This window comes from Ranitomeya variabilis, chromosome 1 (assembly GCF_051348905.1).
Source record: "Ranitomeya variabilis isolate aRanVar5 chromosome 1, aRanVar5.hap1, whole genome shotgun sequence".
In the NCBI taxonomy this organism is placed as follows: domain Eukaryota; kingdom Metazoa; phylum Chordata; class Amphibia; order Anura; family Dendrobatidae; genus Ranitomeya; species Ranitomeya variabilis.
In genome coordinates this window covers 255,353,204-255,368,467 of record NC_135232.1, presented here as the reverse complement: position 1 = coordinate 255,368,467, position 15,264 = coordinate 255,353,204, and the positions used below count along the sequence as shown (strand labels likewise).

The window sequence follows — 15,264 nt, the reverse complement described above, 5'->3', positions numbered from 1 at the left end:
GCTCCCATTCCCCTTGCTTTAAACAGGAACGACTCAGAAAGTCTGCTTTGTAATTGTCCGCCCCCTTTATATGCAGACTTGTCAGGGATAGAAGGTTGCTCTCGGCTATTTGAAAGATTGACTTGGTTACTTCCATCAGATTTTTGGAGCGAGTACCCCCTTGGTGATTCAGGTATGCCACTACTACCCTGTTGTCTGACATAACTCTGACATGGTGAGAGTGAAGGGCCCCCAAAAATTCCTGCAGGGCGAACTTGACCGCTAGAAGTTCTTTCATATTGGAAGATTCTTTTGTTAAAGATGCCGACCAGATGCCTTGGGCTACTAGGTCGCCCAAATGAGCCCCCCACCCACTGGGGCTTGCATCTGTGGTCAGGATTTTTGAAATTGGGGTTACCCACGAGACTCCCTGGGAAAGATTTTTTTGCGATGTCCACCAGATTAGTGACTGAGTTGTGCGTGGAGATAAACTTAACCGACCTTCTAAATGCCCTCCTAGAGAGACCTCCTCTGCCAAAATTTGCCATTGGAGGTCTCTCGAATGGAGCTGAGCCCATTGGACCGCAGGGATGCATGAAGTTATGGATCCCAAGAGAGACATAGCCTGGCGGAGAGTTATGGAGGGGAGAGCTTGCATCTTGGATACCAGCCCTGTTATTTTTTCCCCAGGAAGCCGGCATTCCTCCTTTATGGAGTCTAGAGTGAGACCTAGATATTCCTGGACCTGGGAAGGCTACAATCTGGACTTTTTTAGGTTTATCAGCCAGACCAGCTCCTCTAGAGAACGCATTACTGTTTCTAGCTGATTGCTGCAGTGTTGGGGAGAGGAGCCTATCACCAAAAAGTCGTCCAGATATGGTACAATCAAGGTGTCCTGTTCTCTGAGATGAGCCATTACCTCTGCGATTAGCTTTGTGAATATTCTTGGGGCTACGGCTAGTCCGAAGGGTAGGGCTGAAAATTGGAAGTGGTATAATACCCCCATGATGTGAACTGCTATCCTGAGAAACCTCTGGTGATCTCTGTGGATAGGGACATGATAGTAGGCATCCTTCAGGTCCAGCACTATCATGAAACACCGAGGAAACAGCATTTTTATAGATGTCTTTATTGTTTCCATCTTGAACGCTTGTACCTCTAGGTATTTGTTTAGGTTTTTCAAGTTTATGATAGTCCTGTATGACCCGTCCGGTTTTTTTCTCAGGAACAGAGGGGAATAGTAACCTTGCCCTCTTTCTTGCGGGCGAACTTCCAGAAGAACTCCCTTGTCCACTAGTCCAATGACCTCGATTTCCAATGCCAATTGTTCTTCCACTGAAGACCTTGGAGATGTTATATCATCATTTGATGATTAAGGGAGCTTAGTCTCCAGAAACGCGTTGAGATTCTTACCCATATGGTTCATGCTGAAGTCTATATCCTCCATGTTTAAAGTTTGTGAATAAAGAAAACTCTTTTTTACGGACTCGGTGAAGCTGGACATTCTTTTCTTTTTTGGACTTTATATGCCTGGACACAGCGGGTCCGTGCTCCCGAGGTTTGGTTTATGCATCATGGGTGAGCTGGTTTATATTCCTTCCTCAAATGGGAGGGTGAATTTCTTTGATGCCTTAGCTATGGCAACATCTAGTTTGGGGGCTTTTTCCCAGAAGGAACAGGATTCATCCTCAAAAAGGTACTTTCTCTGGTGTTAACAACCCCTTCCTTATGGGTTTTTTCCACTCTTTTTTGATTAGTGCGGATATTGTCTCATTAAGGGGAAAAGCCCTCTTCTTTTTTTGCTCAAGACCCCCGAACATGATGTCTTGTACTGATCTTTTGGGGTGAGAGTCTACTAACCCCATAGTGCTTCTAACTGCTTTAAGGAGGCCATCTGTGTCCTCCAAGGGAAAACAACTGCAACCCCCAGAGGAAGAAGAGGATGATGAAGAAGAAGAAGAGGAGTTAGACGTATCTGAGTCCGCATCATCACTGTCTGTATTAGACACCGGAGACGGGGACCTGTGCCTAGTCTTCCTCCATTTTTCCCGCTCTTAAGGGATCTAAAGGTGTCTTCTACCTGATTTTTTATCAGGGTTTTGAGGTCGGCTGCAAACCTAGGAAGCCCTTCGGATACTGTTGGCTGTATACACATGTTACAAAGTCTTTTCTCCCAGGTAGTTGGAAGGTCTTCTCTACAAAGGGCACAAATCCTATGTGCTTAGTTTTCCCTGAGCTTTTCTTCCCCTAAAGTAAAAAGAGACAAATATACCCTTACTTCACTGACTTTCACGAAGATCACTTACCACCTCACGGACCCATAAATACCGGTTGGGGATGCTCTGCATCTGTCTTTTTGCCGGACGCTGTACTGGACTCCTTACTATGCTGGGACCTTTGGCGTTCTTTACCGGTAGTATCCTGGTGTCCTTTTTGCTGTCGCCGCTTTTGCTGCTGATGCGGCGATGCTGGTGGTGGTGGTGATTCTGGTAAGGGTGAAGCCGGGTCGCTCATGGTGCCCTGTATGCTGCTGCAGTTGTGCTGCGGCTGTAGGCTGCGCTGTAAGCTGCGGTTATAGGCTGTGCTGCGGCTGTAGGCTGTGGCTATAGGCTGCGGCTATGCTGTGGCCACCGAAGCAGTAAAGCAGGCACCCTTTTATGTGGCGGTGATTCCCGCCGCTCAATTCAATTCCACGCCTGCGCAGTAGCGCTGTTTGCCTCAAGATGGCGCCGCGCATTGCGCGTGTGGGACGCTGCACACCGGAGCCCCCGGATTTTTTGCAGCTTGTAGGCTGATTTCCGGGAGGAAGTGCGCCACTCTCCCCGCAGCCACAGAGGGACCCCCCTGGATTGCTGCACATCTTACCCGAGCAGGTGGCCGCGAACTCCCTGCCACCTCCACCGCACACCCTAGAGGCCCACTAGCCCCAGCGGTGACGCTTCGAATCACCACACCAGCCGAGGCAGGGGGACCCCCGCTGCCCGAGTCGGACTGATTGGCCCCGGAACCAACAACGTCTTCTTGTCGGTAAGCTGTAGGTCTCCCACAAAGGACAGAAAACCAACTGATGCGGGAGAGTGGTACCGCCTTTTTATCTGTAGGTTTCCTGTCCTTGGTGGGCGGATCCCCTCTCTCCGTGGTGCCGTCATGGGCGTCAGAGAAAAAAGGTCACCTTTAACATGGACACATCCACCATCATCTCCAGCAATCAAAATGTCATATCAGATATGTTTAGTAATGCATTTAATGATCAATATCTCTGATTTACCAAGCATGTTGGATTGTAAGGCTACTTTCACACATCAGTTTTCTGCCATCAGGCACAATCAGTTCGATTTTGAACAAAAACGTGTCTGGCGCAAATTGTGAGAAACTGATGCAACGGATCCGGGTTTTTCTTGTTTTTTTTTAACCCAGGGATAGAATTCGGACTTCCTGTTCTGGGGAGAGAGAGAGGGAGATTCGATCATATTACCTCACGTTTCATATGTTTTTTTCGCCGGACAGAAAAAACGTTCCTATGTTTTCTCCGGCCGCCGGAAAATGAATTTTAGATGGATCCGGCAAAAAACGGATGAAAGGTGAGGCAATCCGGTGTTAATACAAGTCTAGGAGAAAAAAAAAACGGATCCGGCAGCAACTTTAACCAGACCAAATTCGCCAGATTGTGCCTGACGGCAAAAAAATGATGTGTGAAAGTAGCCTAAGGCTTCTTTCACACTAGCGTCGGGCTCGGCCCGTCGCCGTGCGTCGGGCCGAGGTCCCCGACGCTAGCGTTGTCCCCGCCGCACAACGGGGGCAGCGGATGCATTTTTCCAGCGCATCCGCTGCCCCATTGTGAGGTGCGGGGAAGTGCGGGAAGGTGGGGGCGGAGTTCCGGCCGTGCATGCGTGGTCGGAAAAAGCGGACCGTCGGGAGCAATAAACGTTACATGTAACATTTTTTGCCCCCGACGGTCCGCCACAGCACGGCGCAACCGTCGCAGGACGGTTGCGACGTGTGTCATTGCGTCGCAAATGCGTCGCTAATGTTAGTCAATGCAGAAAAAAAGCATCCTGCAAGCACTTTTGCAGGATGCGTTTTTTCGGCAAAACGACGCATTTGCGACGTAATGCAGTTAACGCTAGTGTGAAAGTAGCCTAAGATGAGCTACTCTATAAACAGGGGCTGCACATGAAACATTAGTTGATACTAAGCTTTTCACAAAACCTAAAAACTACCAAACTGCTGTGAAGCTGGATCATCATTACAGTGTTATCAAACTTAGTGTGGTTATGCGAAGTACATATTGGACAGAAACATAATAGTTGATAAGTAGATAACTTTTTAACAAATTTCATCCAAATGCTTCAGAATCTTTCCAAAGTAACTAACCTGTGGTGAGAATTTATCCACAGCATGTCAATTTCTGTTCATAAAGGATTTGTTGTTGATTTTCCCCACATACTTCAATAAGGAAATATGGTAAATATCAGCAAATTCTAGTTTCTTGGATACTAATGCATTTTACCTGCAAACTCCACAGACTCATAATTGTGCAAAATAAAATAAATAATAATTATACGCATCTTACCAATTTTCCGCTGCACTTGTGCCTACATCTCCCTGTTCCTCTAACCTGTCTCTATCTTAACTTAAATGGAATCTGTCAGTAGGATGAACTCTCCTAAGATGTCTATATAGGCATGTACTGTAGGTCATAAGAATCCGAATAAAATGAGACCTTGATATCCAATCCAATGTCTTAAGGTACCTTCACACGAAGCGACGCTGCAGCGATAGCGACAACGATGTCGATCGCTGCAGCGTCGCTGTTTGGTCGCTGGAGAGCTGTCACACAGACCGCTCTCCAGCGATCAACTATGCCGAGGTCCCCTGGTAACCAGGGTAAACATCGGGTAACTAAGCGCAGGGCCGCGCTTAGTAACCCGATGTTTACCCTGGTTACCAGCGTAAAATCTAAAAAAAACAAACAGCACATACTTACATTCACGTCCCCCTGCGTCCACTTCCTGACTGACTGAGCGCCGTACAGTGAGAGCAGAGCGGTGACGTCACCGCTGTGCTGCTTTCACTTTCACTTTGCGGCGCTGAGTCAGAGGAGGAAGCAGACTGCAGGGGACGCAATGTGAGTATGTGCTGTTTGTTTTTTTTACATTTTACGCTAGTAACCAGGGTAAACATCGGGTAACTAAGCGCGGCCCTGCGCTTAGTAACCCGATGTTTACCCTGGTTACCAGTGTAAAATATCGCTGGTATCGTTGCTTTTGCTTTCAAACACAACGATACACAGCGATCGGACGACCAAATAAAGTTCTGGACTTTATTCAGCGACCAGCGACATCACAGCAGGATCCTGATCGCTGCTGCGTGTCAAACGAAACGATATCGCTAGCGAGGACGCTGCAACGTCACGGATTGCTAGCGATATCGTTATAATGTCGTTTCGTGTGAAGGTACCTTAATTCCAGAGAAATCCAGGGCTATGGACCGGACACTGATCTGCATGAAAATCTGTCTCCAGAGATTGCTTTAAATGAAAGGGTGCATTACCAGTGTGAGATATGTATAGGTATCATTTTATCTTCAGTGTACAGTCCGGCCCTTGTGCATCAAAATCTAATTAGCAGAAAATTTCAAAGGGTGATTAAAGAAGAGCAACAATAAAAATGTCTTCACCAAAGGTGTAACATTTCCCCTTGTGGAGAATGAGATACCAGCCATGGCATGCTATTGTAAGGAGGCTTATTCGCCATGCAATGCTCCTCTGGGAAACTTAATTTACAAATAGCCTCTTCAGAGAGGAAGAGGCCTTGAACTCTATAGCGCCACCTGTACTCTGAAACACCATGTCTGCAAATTGAGAAATTGATTTGGCCTTTATCCCAAGTCATGTTGCAAGACTCGTTAAAGGGAACCTGTCACTCCCAAAATGGAAGGTGAGCTAAGCCCACCAGCATCAGGGGCTTATCTACAGCATTCTGTAATGCTGTAGATAAGCCCCCCGATGTATCCTGAAAGATGAGAAAAAGAGGTTAGATTATACTCACCCAGGGGAGGTCTGATGGGCGTCGCGGTCCGGGGCCTCCCCGTCTCTACGATGACGTCCTCTTCTTGTCTTCACGCTGCGGATCCGGCGCAGGCGTACTTTGTCTGCCCTGTTGAGGGCAGAGCAAAGTACTGCAGTGCGCAGGGCCTCTATGACCTTTCCCGGCGCCTGCGCACTGCAGTACTTTGCTCTGCCCTCAACAGGGCAGACAAAGTACGCCTGCGCCGGAGCCCCAGCGTGACTACAAGATGAGGATGTCATCGTAAGAAGATAGGAGGCCCCGAACCGGACCGCTACGCCTATCGGACCGGATCGCAGCGAGTATAATCTAACCTCTTTTTCTCATCTTTCAGGATACATCGGGGGTTATCTACAGCATTACAGAATGCTGTAGATAAGCCGCTGGTGGGCTTAACTCATCTTTGATTTTGGGGGTGACAGGCTCCTTTTAAAGGTCAATAGTGACTTGTTGGATCGCTACTTCCAACAAGTGGCACTATAGAGTTCAAGTCCTCTTTTTCTCTGAAGAGGCAATTTGCATATTCACCAAAGGTATCACTCAAATCATTATTAGGGCTGGTGCACATGACAGATTTTCTTGTATGAGTGCTATCCGCAGTTTTCATGGCTAGCACTTGTACCCATGATATGATATTCTTTGTGGCTGTGCACATGTCTTTAGACATCTTCTTTAGACTGAGTGGTAAACAGAAAAATATCAGAGACATGTCCAATTTTGATCTGAAGAGTCGGATCAAAAATCAACAATGCAAATACATAGGTCCGTGAAAACAATCGGACAGCACTCGGATGACATCCAAGTGCGGTCCGATTTTCATGGAGTGACAGAAAGCAGAAGATGGAGAAACATTTTTTTTTTCTCTCCATGTATGAGAATAAATTATGCCAATCTGACCAAACTCTGCTCAGAATAATCGATCGGTTTTTCAAATTGTGTGGAGAAAATCGGTCAAGCGAGGCTACCCTTACACACACGGCCATTACAGTCTTTACATTACAAAATCGTGTTGACAGATTCTCTTTAAAAATGTAGTCTCATCTTCGGCAAGAGCCCACCACTTCCCAAGCTTCCTGCTTAAATGGTAGTTGAGACCAGCAGCATCATTGAGCCCCTGGCCCAAACTGTGAGCTCTCCGATGCTGCATATGAGGCAGCTTTTTCATTGCAGCATCGGAGGAGCGTGAGGGCACCGAAGCTTACTGGGAATATGTGCTCATGGAGCACTTTAGCAATCCGGCCAGCTGCAGAGCAGCACATACAAGCTCTATTCGAAAGTAGCTAATCTGTGACATATAACGAGCAGTAAACATTGAAATAAAATACCTCTGTGCTTGATATTGGAAAGGATATGCAATAACAGGTAAATCACAAATGTGGTTATTTTTGCACGTACTTTATGATATTAAACATGACCAAACATAACAATTAGCCTTCGGTGGCTCAGTGGTTAGCACTGCAGCCTTGCAGCACTGGATCCCTGGGTTCTAAGCTCACCAAGGACAACATCTGCAAGGAGTTTGTATGTTCTCCCCGTGTTTGCGTGGGTTTCCTCCGGGTTCTCCGGTTTCCTCCCACACTCCAAAGACATACTGATAGGGAATTTAGATTGTGAGCCCCATCGGGGACAGCGATGATAATGTGTGCAAACTGTGAAGCGCTGCAGAATATGTTAGCGCTATATAAAATTAAAGATTATTATTATTATTTAAATAACATTCCATCAGCAAAAACAGGAACAAGACTGAAAAATGAAAAAAAGCAAGTAATGAATCAGGACTATATAGAGTGTGCCCCCCTATAATCTAAATTCTCTATTAGTACGTATAGACCTCGAGTTACTAAGTGACATTTACTAATCCACCAACGTGTGGATCCCGATCTACTTGGTTCTCTTTTTCATTTCTTATGATGCTAATATACAGATGTTGTACGGCCTGACATCATGTATAGAGGATAACAAAGGAGCTTATATTTCCAATAAACACACAGTAGTGTCTATGACCGTAACACATGTTCACAGACGTGCTGGCTGTCTGGTACGGCTATGTTCATAACAAGTTTTTTCTTAAGCTTTCAAAAAGGAGTTCAACTAAAAATCAATTCAGGAAATGCTTCTTTTTTAGGGAGCTTTCATTTTCCTGAAAAACTTTGCTTTCCCATCAAGAGTTTTTCAAAACTTCTTCAGGAAGAAAGCTTTCAAAAACTCTGTGTGAATATCAAAGTAGATTTCCCATAGAAAGGAATACGAATAGTCTTTGGGTATTGGACACGTTGTATATTTCAGGAGAGTTTAGAGCAGGTTTGGAACCCGCCTGATAAAAGGGCCAACAAAATGCCCATAAGAGTGTACACATGTACAGTATTTCTATGTAAAAGCGATTGTTCATATGTACAGTATTTTCAGCCACCTCAGGATTTTAATGAGGCCAGGGTTAAAAGTAGTTTGCAGATCACTTTTCAGACATTTTCTGCTCAGAAGACACTCTGTGCTTTATATTACAAGCCAATTGGAAAACTATGAAAAAAAAATGCTTGGGCGTCTTTTAGAGCGCCGTTTGCATTTTTGCTTGAAAACCCCCTAGAGATGTCTTCATTGTTGAATTGGCTGAAAACAAAAACAAAAAAAACAGTAAAAGACACTCCAAAAAATGCTCCAAAAACCCACTGGTGGTAAACAAATGCTGAGAAAGAACTCGGGAAACAACAAAAAAAGAAAGAAGGGATGCCAGAGAAACAGTTTCCTGAAGCGTTTTCCTCTTGAAAAACTGATGTTTTTGGCTAACAAAGATATGTAGTGTGCACATTACCCTGTGAGGCAGATCCACTTATAAAGTAAACTTAAAAAAACAAAATGTGAACATAGGTAAGTGCTGTATTCAGTCATGACTTGTCAGGTACACGCAGCAGTAATGGCAGGCCAGGAGGAATGTCATGCCCTCCACATAGCACGGCCGAACTTTGCCACACTGGGCATCGCCACACTCACTTTGCCACACTGGGCACAGACTTTGCCACTCTGGGCACGGACAGACTTTGCCACTCTGGGCACGGACAGACTCACTTTGTCACACTGGGCACGGACACACTTTGCCACACTGGGCACTGCCACACTCACTTTGTCACACTGGGCACCGCCACACTCACTTTGCCACACTGGGCACGGACACACTTTGTCACACTGGGCACCGCCACACTCATTTTGTCACACTGGGCACTGCCACACTCACTTTGCCACAGTGGGCATGGACACACTTTGCCACACTGGGCACCGCCACACTCACTTTGCCACACTGGGCACTGCCACACTGGGCACTGCCACACTCACTTTGTCACACTGGGCACCGCCACACTCACTTTGTTACACTGGGCACCGCCACACTCACTTTGTCACACTGGGCACCGCCACACTCACTTTGCCACACTGGGCACCGCCACACTGGGCACCGCCACACTCACTTTGTTACACTGGGCACCGCCACACTGGGCACTGCCACACTCACTTTGTCACACTGGGCACCGCCACACTCACTTTGCCACACTGGGCACCGCCACACTCACTTTGTTACACTGGGCACCGCCACACTGGGCACTGCCACACTCACTTTGTTACACTGGGCACCGCCACACTCACTTTGTCACACTGGGCACCGCCACACTCACTTTGCCACACTGGGCACCGCCACACTGGGCACCGCCACACTCACTTTGCCACACTGGGCACCGCCACACTGGGCACTGCCACACTCACTTTGTTACACTGGGCACCGCCACACTCACTTTGTCACACTGGGCACGGACACACTTTGCCACACTGGGCACCGCCACACTCACTTTGTCACACTGGGCACCACCACACTGGGCACCGCCACACTCACTTTGTTACACTGGGCACCGCCACACTCACTTTGTCACACTGGGCACGGACACACTTTGCCACACTGGGCACCACCACACTGGGCACCGCCACACTCACTTTGTTACACTGGGCACCGCCGGTACACAGCCCTCTATACCACCGTCTGCTCTGTGATGGTTTATCACTCGTGTAATCCCCTCAGCACACAGCTAACCACACACATACAATCCTGAACCCACGGAGGAGCCTGTGAGGCGATCACAGCGCCCCCCACACTGTACACAAGAGACATTCCCCTCACACCAGCCGCACGGTTGTCTATGGGTGCTGCTAATCCTACATTTGATTCCCCTCCCCCGCTCCCGCAGGCAGGGAGCCCTCGGAGGGCGCCCCCTCTCTCGCCTCCCAACCACTGCCCCCTATGTCACTATGCCGGCAGTGGCCAGGCTCCGGTAGGAGAGACATAAAAGCGCTTACTTAACTGTTCGGTGGCGGTTCCGGGCGGTCTCTATGGGGACGAGCTGACAGAAAAAGCACGGAAGGGATACATCCGCGCGATACGAGGGGAATGAATTACTCCGCGGCACCAGCCTCAGAAAGAAGTCCCAAGCTCAGTCTTCTTGATTGTTCGAGGAGACGGAGGAGGAGGAGGGAAACACAGTGTTATCAGGCGGAGGAGAGCAGAGGCAGCCGCACGTACCTCTCCCTGTGGTCTGGGCACCACATGGCACAAGTAAGGAGAAGAAAGTAGTTCTGTAGCCTTCTCATGTGAGCAGTGACTGTCTGCAGCATGTCCGTAAACTGGCGCTGCTCAGAGACATGTTGTGTCTGCGGAGACGAGGCGCGTGCTGCCAGGGTGTGACAGGAGGGGCGCCCCTCACAGGTGTCTGGCAGGCCAGCTCTCCCACCCTGGGATGTGGCTGCATCCTTCACAGCTGGGGATGGTGGGTGTGAGAGACCTCGCTGCTCCGTGCCCGGAGCGCACACGTCCATGTGAAGGTAAGTGGCTCCAGAAGAGACCAACAGCAGCCCCTCAGTACCGTCTGGGGGCTCCGACTGCCCAGGAACCATGCCGGGCTCCCGGGGGGTGGGGGCTCCGACTGCCCAGGAACCATGCCGGGCTCCCGGGGGGTGGGGGCTCCGACTGCCCAGGAACCATGCCGGGCTCCCGGGGGGTGGGGGCTCCGACTGCCCAGGAACCATGCCGGGCTCCCGGGGGGTGGGGGCTCCGACTGCCCAGGAACCATGCCGGGCTCCCGGGGGGTGGGGGCTCCGACTGCCCAGGAACCATGCCGGGCTCCCGGGGGGTGGGGGCTCCGACTGCCCAGGAACCATGCCGGGCTCCCGGGGGGTGGGGGCTCCGACTGCCCAGGAACCATGCCGGGCTCCCGGGGGGTGGGGGCTCCGACTGCCCAGGAACCATGCCGGGCTCCCGGGGGGTGGGGGGTCCGACTGCCCAGGAACCATGCCGGGCTCCCGGGGGGTGGGGGCTCCGACTGCCCAGGAACCATGCCGGGCTCCCGGGGGGTGGGGGCTCCGACTGCCCAGGAACCATGCCGGGCTCCCGGGGGGTGCATTCTACAGCTGTGCTTATTGTTCACACAACCAGTTTTTTGGTCCGCTTGCGGTCTATGGAAATGGCTCCCTCACAGGGACAGCACTGGGTCCTGCGTTATTCCGCAGTAGGGACCGATGGACCACATGAATCAGCATGCCCCGGTCTCTTCTGTATTTCGGGTGAGATTCGCCCATTCAAGTCTATGGCTGTACAGGAACTTGTCCCATACGGATCCGCCGTGCAGCATCAGAGTCTTGTGGATACATTGCCAATGCCTTGTAAATTGTATTTGGATGCCATGCATGACAGCACCGATTACAAATTGTCGTCTTTTTTTTTCTGGAATAAAATCGTACAAATGTTCTATGCTCGTGTGAATTTGGCCTTATTCACGTGTTTTATGTGTGTGTTTTTGTTGTAGAAAAGCAGCTAGAAAAAAATTAAAGGTGTTGTCTGGGACTTTTACAAAGATGGCCCATTCTTAGGAAAGCTGATGAATACCTGCTCAGTGGGGGTGCGACAGCCAGCACCCCGCCAATCAGCTGTTCCCGAAGTGCTCCACTGCAGAGCTGCACCGCTATGTCAGTGTATAGTGGCCGCACTCGTGTAAAGCAAATCCACCTCCTATTGCGGCTGCAGTTCTGCACTGCAGCGGAGTTCTTCCACCCGCCGCTGGCATCGGGGACCGCTGATGAGCAGGGTTACCAGGCCGCACCCCCATCAATGAGATATTGATCTATTCTAAGGAATAGGCCATTAATGTACGTCCAGTACAACCCCCTGTAATAATATAATATCAGGCCGGGGATTAAGCTGCAGATTTGGCATCCCCTTGGAAATAAAAATGCAAAATTTGCAACAAAAAAACTGCTTTTCCCACAATAGAAATTGACATGTTGCTGATTAAAAAAAATTAAAGTCAGTTTTCATACAGATTCTGCACACAAAAAGAAAAAGGCAACATGTGGATGAAATTAAAGGGGTTGTCCACTACTCGTCCAACTCCTTCTCCATCAATATGTCTGCACCCATTAAAATTATAACACTTATTCCTCTCCAGTGCTGGCGCCATTCCACCAGTGTCGGCACTGGCTCACAACTAGCAGGACATTATGTCACGCCATCCCTGCTGCTCCTCTCACTTACATATCACATACACCTGAGGAGGTGAGAGCAGTGGCTCTCCCTCCCTCCGGATGTGAGTGTAGTGACCGCTGATTAGCTGCAGAGATCACATGACGTAACAATGTCATACGAGCATCAGGAGAGCCAGTGCCGACAGGACTGTCGGTGTCTGCATCGGAGGTGAGTATAATTGTTGTTATTTTACTGGGGCAAATATCCGGATGGAGAATGGGTAAAGTTCATCCACTTTTCTGGTGCTGTAAAATGCTGCAGATTTACTTGCATTAAATTCACACTTGAAATCTGCCCCAAATACGCGAAATGTGAGTGTCTGTGTGTTATAAACCTGATTTTTCTGCATTTTAAACAAAAATAATGGACGGGGAGAAATTTTTATAGACAACTAATAAATCTTGATAAATTTGATAACTGAATCAGACTGCTGATATGAATAGATTAGCACCCTGTAAAATGCTAATTGCAATCATAAAAACCTGCAAAAAAAGATCATAGAGGTTAAAAAAAGTTGTTGTTTTTTTCCGAACACTGGAAAATAGAGCTCTATTTGATGGACAGTCCGTTAATTTACTAATGATTGTTCGCACTAAGGATATTTACACTTGAATCGTGTTTAATTATGTATTCAATAGTGAGTACCTTCAATGCGGTAGCCACCCAAAGAATGGCCAGGTCATCATATCTTTTAACACCTAAACAATAGCAGCAAACTGGATCAGATATTACCAAATCTCATGTACACAATTCGCGATAATATGCAGAGATCTCGTGCTTTCACTCCGAGAGGGGCTGTTAGTCTACGTTCACATTAGCGTTCGGCGCCGCAGCGTCGCCGCATGCGTCATGCGCCCCTATATTTAACATGGGGGCGCATGGACATGCGTTGTGCTGCGTTTTGCGACGCATGCGTTTTTTTGGCCGCAAGCGTTGGGCGCAGAGAACACAGCAAGTTGCATTTTTTTTGCGTCCAACTTTCGGCGAAAAAGGACGCATGCGTCGCAAAACGCAGCGTTTTAGCGTGCGTTTTGTTGCGGTTTTGTTTGCGTTATGCGTTGCGTCGCCGACGCAGCGGTGCACAACGCAAATGTGAACGTAGCCTTAAGTGTTGTAGCATCCCGCATCCCGGAAGTTCAAAACAGCTTTTTGCTAAAAAGTTTGGTGCTATAGGGACACTTACCAGTGTTTTTGTAATACTTGGTGATTTTAATAATTAACAAATCTGTGGCTGCCCATTGTTTTCCTAAAATAAAAGTGCAGCCACAGATTGGTGATGGGTCCTTGGAAATGTTTCCACTTCAGTTATTGCTCACTGTTTAAGGCTACGTTCCGTCGATGAGTATTTGGTGAGCTTTTGATGTTAGATTTTCTGCACCTATTAAGTAAATTACCGTAGGTTACTTTAGTTTTTAGTGCATATTTTACAGGCATAGTTATTGCATTTTTTGACACTGCGGTTTTTGTTTTATCTACAGATTTTCTGCATTTAATGTGATTTGGTGAGGAAAATCCATATATAAAATGTAGTCTTTCTAGACCGCAGCATGTCTATTTATCTTGCAGAGACGCTCCGCTCCGTGTCTGCAAGACAAATAACCCAGTCTATGGATAGGATGCAGTGATTCCGCATGTGCTCAATGAACACATCCGGAATCGCCGTGCATACAAGGGGGCAGCGCTTTGGGCAAAGCGGGGTATCCGCTGCGTCCAAAGCGCTACGTTTCCTGACCGTGGAGGCAGAACCTAAGATGCTGAGACACAGCAAAAATACACAGGGTCAAAACTTATTGTGGGAACGTAACTTAAAAGGTATCTGACATCCTCCAAGCACAATTCAGGATTCTTCCAGTAACTCGGCGTAGTTATTATTCCTGGTAAGATTCATACTACAACTTAGGCGGTTGTAGCAGTCATTTGTATGACACCATACATACTTTCCCTGGTGCAAAGAAGGATCAGGCAGGTTGACTTTAAATGCCATATTCTTTTACTTCTGTTTGCAGGAGAGACAAGCTGCAGTCGGATCTGTCTGGCAGTGACTTAAGGGACATTAAAGGTACCGTCACACTAGGCGATATCGCCAGCGATCCGTGACGTTGCAGCGACCTGGATAGCGATATCGCTGTATTTGACACGCAGCAGCGATCTGGATCCCGCTGTGAAATTGCTGGTCGCTGCTAGAAGGTCTGCACTTTATTTGGTCGCTAGGTCGCCGTGTATCGCCGTGTTTGACAGCAAAAGCAAGGATACCAGCGATATTTTACACTGGTAACCAGGGTAAACATCGGGTTACTAAGCGCAGGGCCGCGCTTAGTAACCCGATGTTTACCCTGGTTACCAGCGTAAAAGTTAAAAAAACAAACAGCACATACTCACCAGCGCGTCCCCCAGCCTCTGCTTCCTGACACTGACTGAGCGCCGTCCCTAAACTGAAAGTGAAAGCACAGCGGTGACGTCACCGCTGTGCTGTTAGGGCCGGAGCTCAGTCAGTGTCAGGAAGCAGAGGCTGGGGGACGCGCTGGTGAGTATGTGCTGTTTGTTTTTTTAACTTTTACGCTGGTAACCAGGGTAAACATCGGGTTACTAAGCGCGGCCCTGCGCTTAGCAACCCGATGCTTACCCTGGTTACCCGGGGACCTCGGCATCATTGGTCACTGGAGA

The 15,264-nt window shown here is 48.4% G+C and overlaps 1 protein-coding gene and 1 long non-coding RNA gene across 14 annotated transcripts in view; one reads left to right on the top strand and one right to left on the bottom strand.

The window, feature by feature from the left end:
• FBRSL1 (fibrosin like 1) overlaps window positions 1-10,435 on the bottom strand; it is a 796,611-nt gene extending 786,176 nt beyond the window's left edge. For all 13 annotated transcript variants that reach the window (XM_077293351.1, XM_077293356.1, XM_077293352.1 and 10 more), the window contains exon 1: window positions 10,383-10,435. The gene's annotated coding sequence lies outside the window, so the exon portion shown is untranslated. The remainder of the gene's footprint in view (window positions 1-10,382) is intronic.
• A 64-nt stretch (window positions 10,436-10,499) lies between these two features.
• The window catches only part of LOC143813079 (uncharacterized), a 39,780-nt gene continuing 35,015 nt past the window's right edge, over window positions 10,500-15,264 (top strand). Inside the window, exon 1 of the long non-coding RNA XR_013223601.1 lies at window positions 10,500-10,638. This is a non-coding gene — a long non-coding RNA (uncharacterized LOC143813079). The remainder of the gene's footprint in view (window positions 10,639-15,264) is intronic.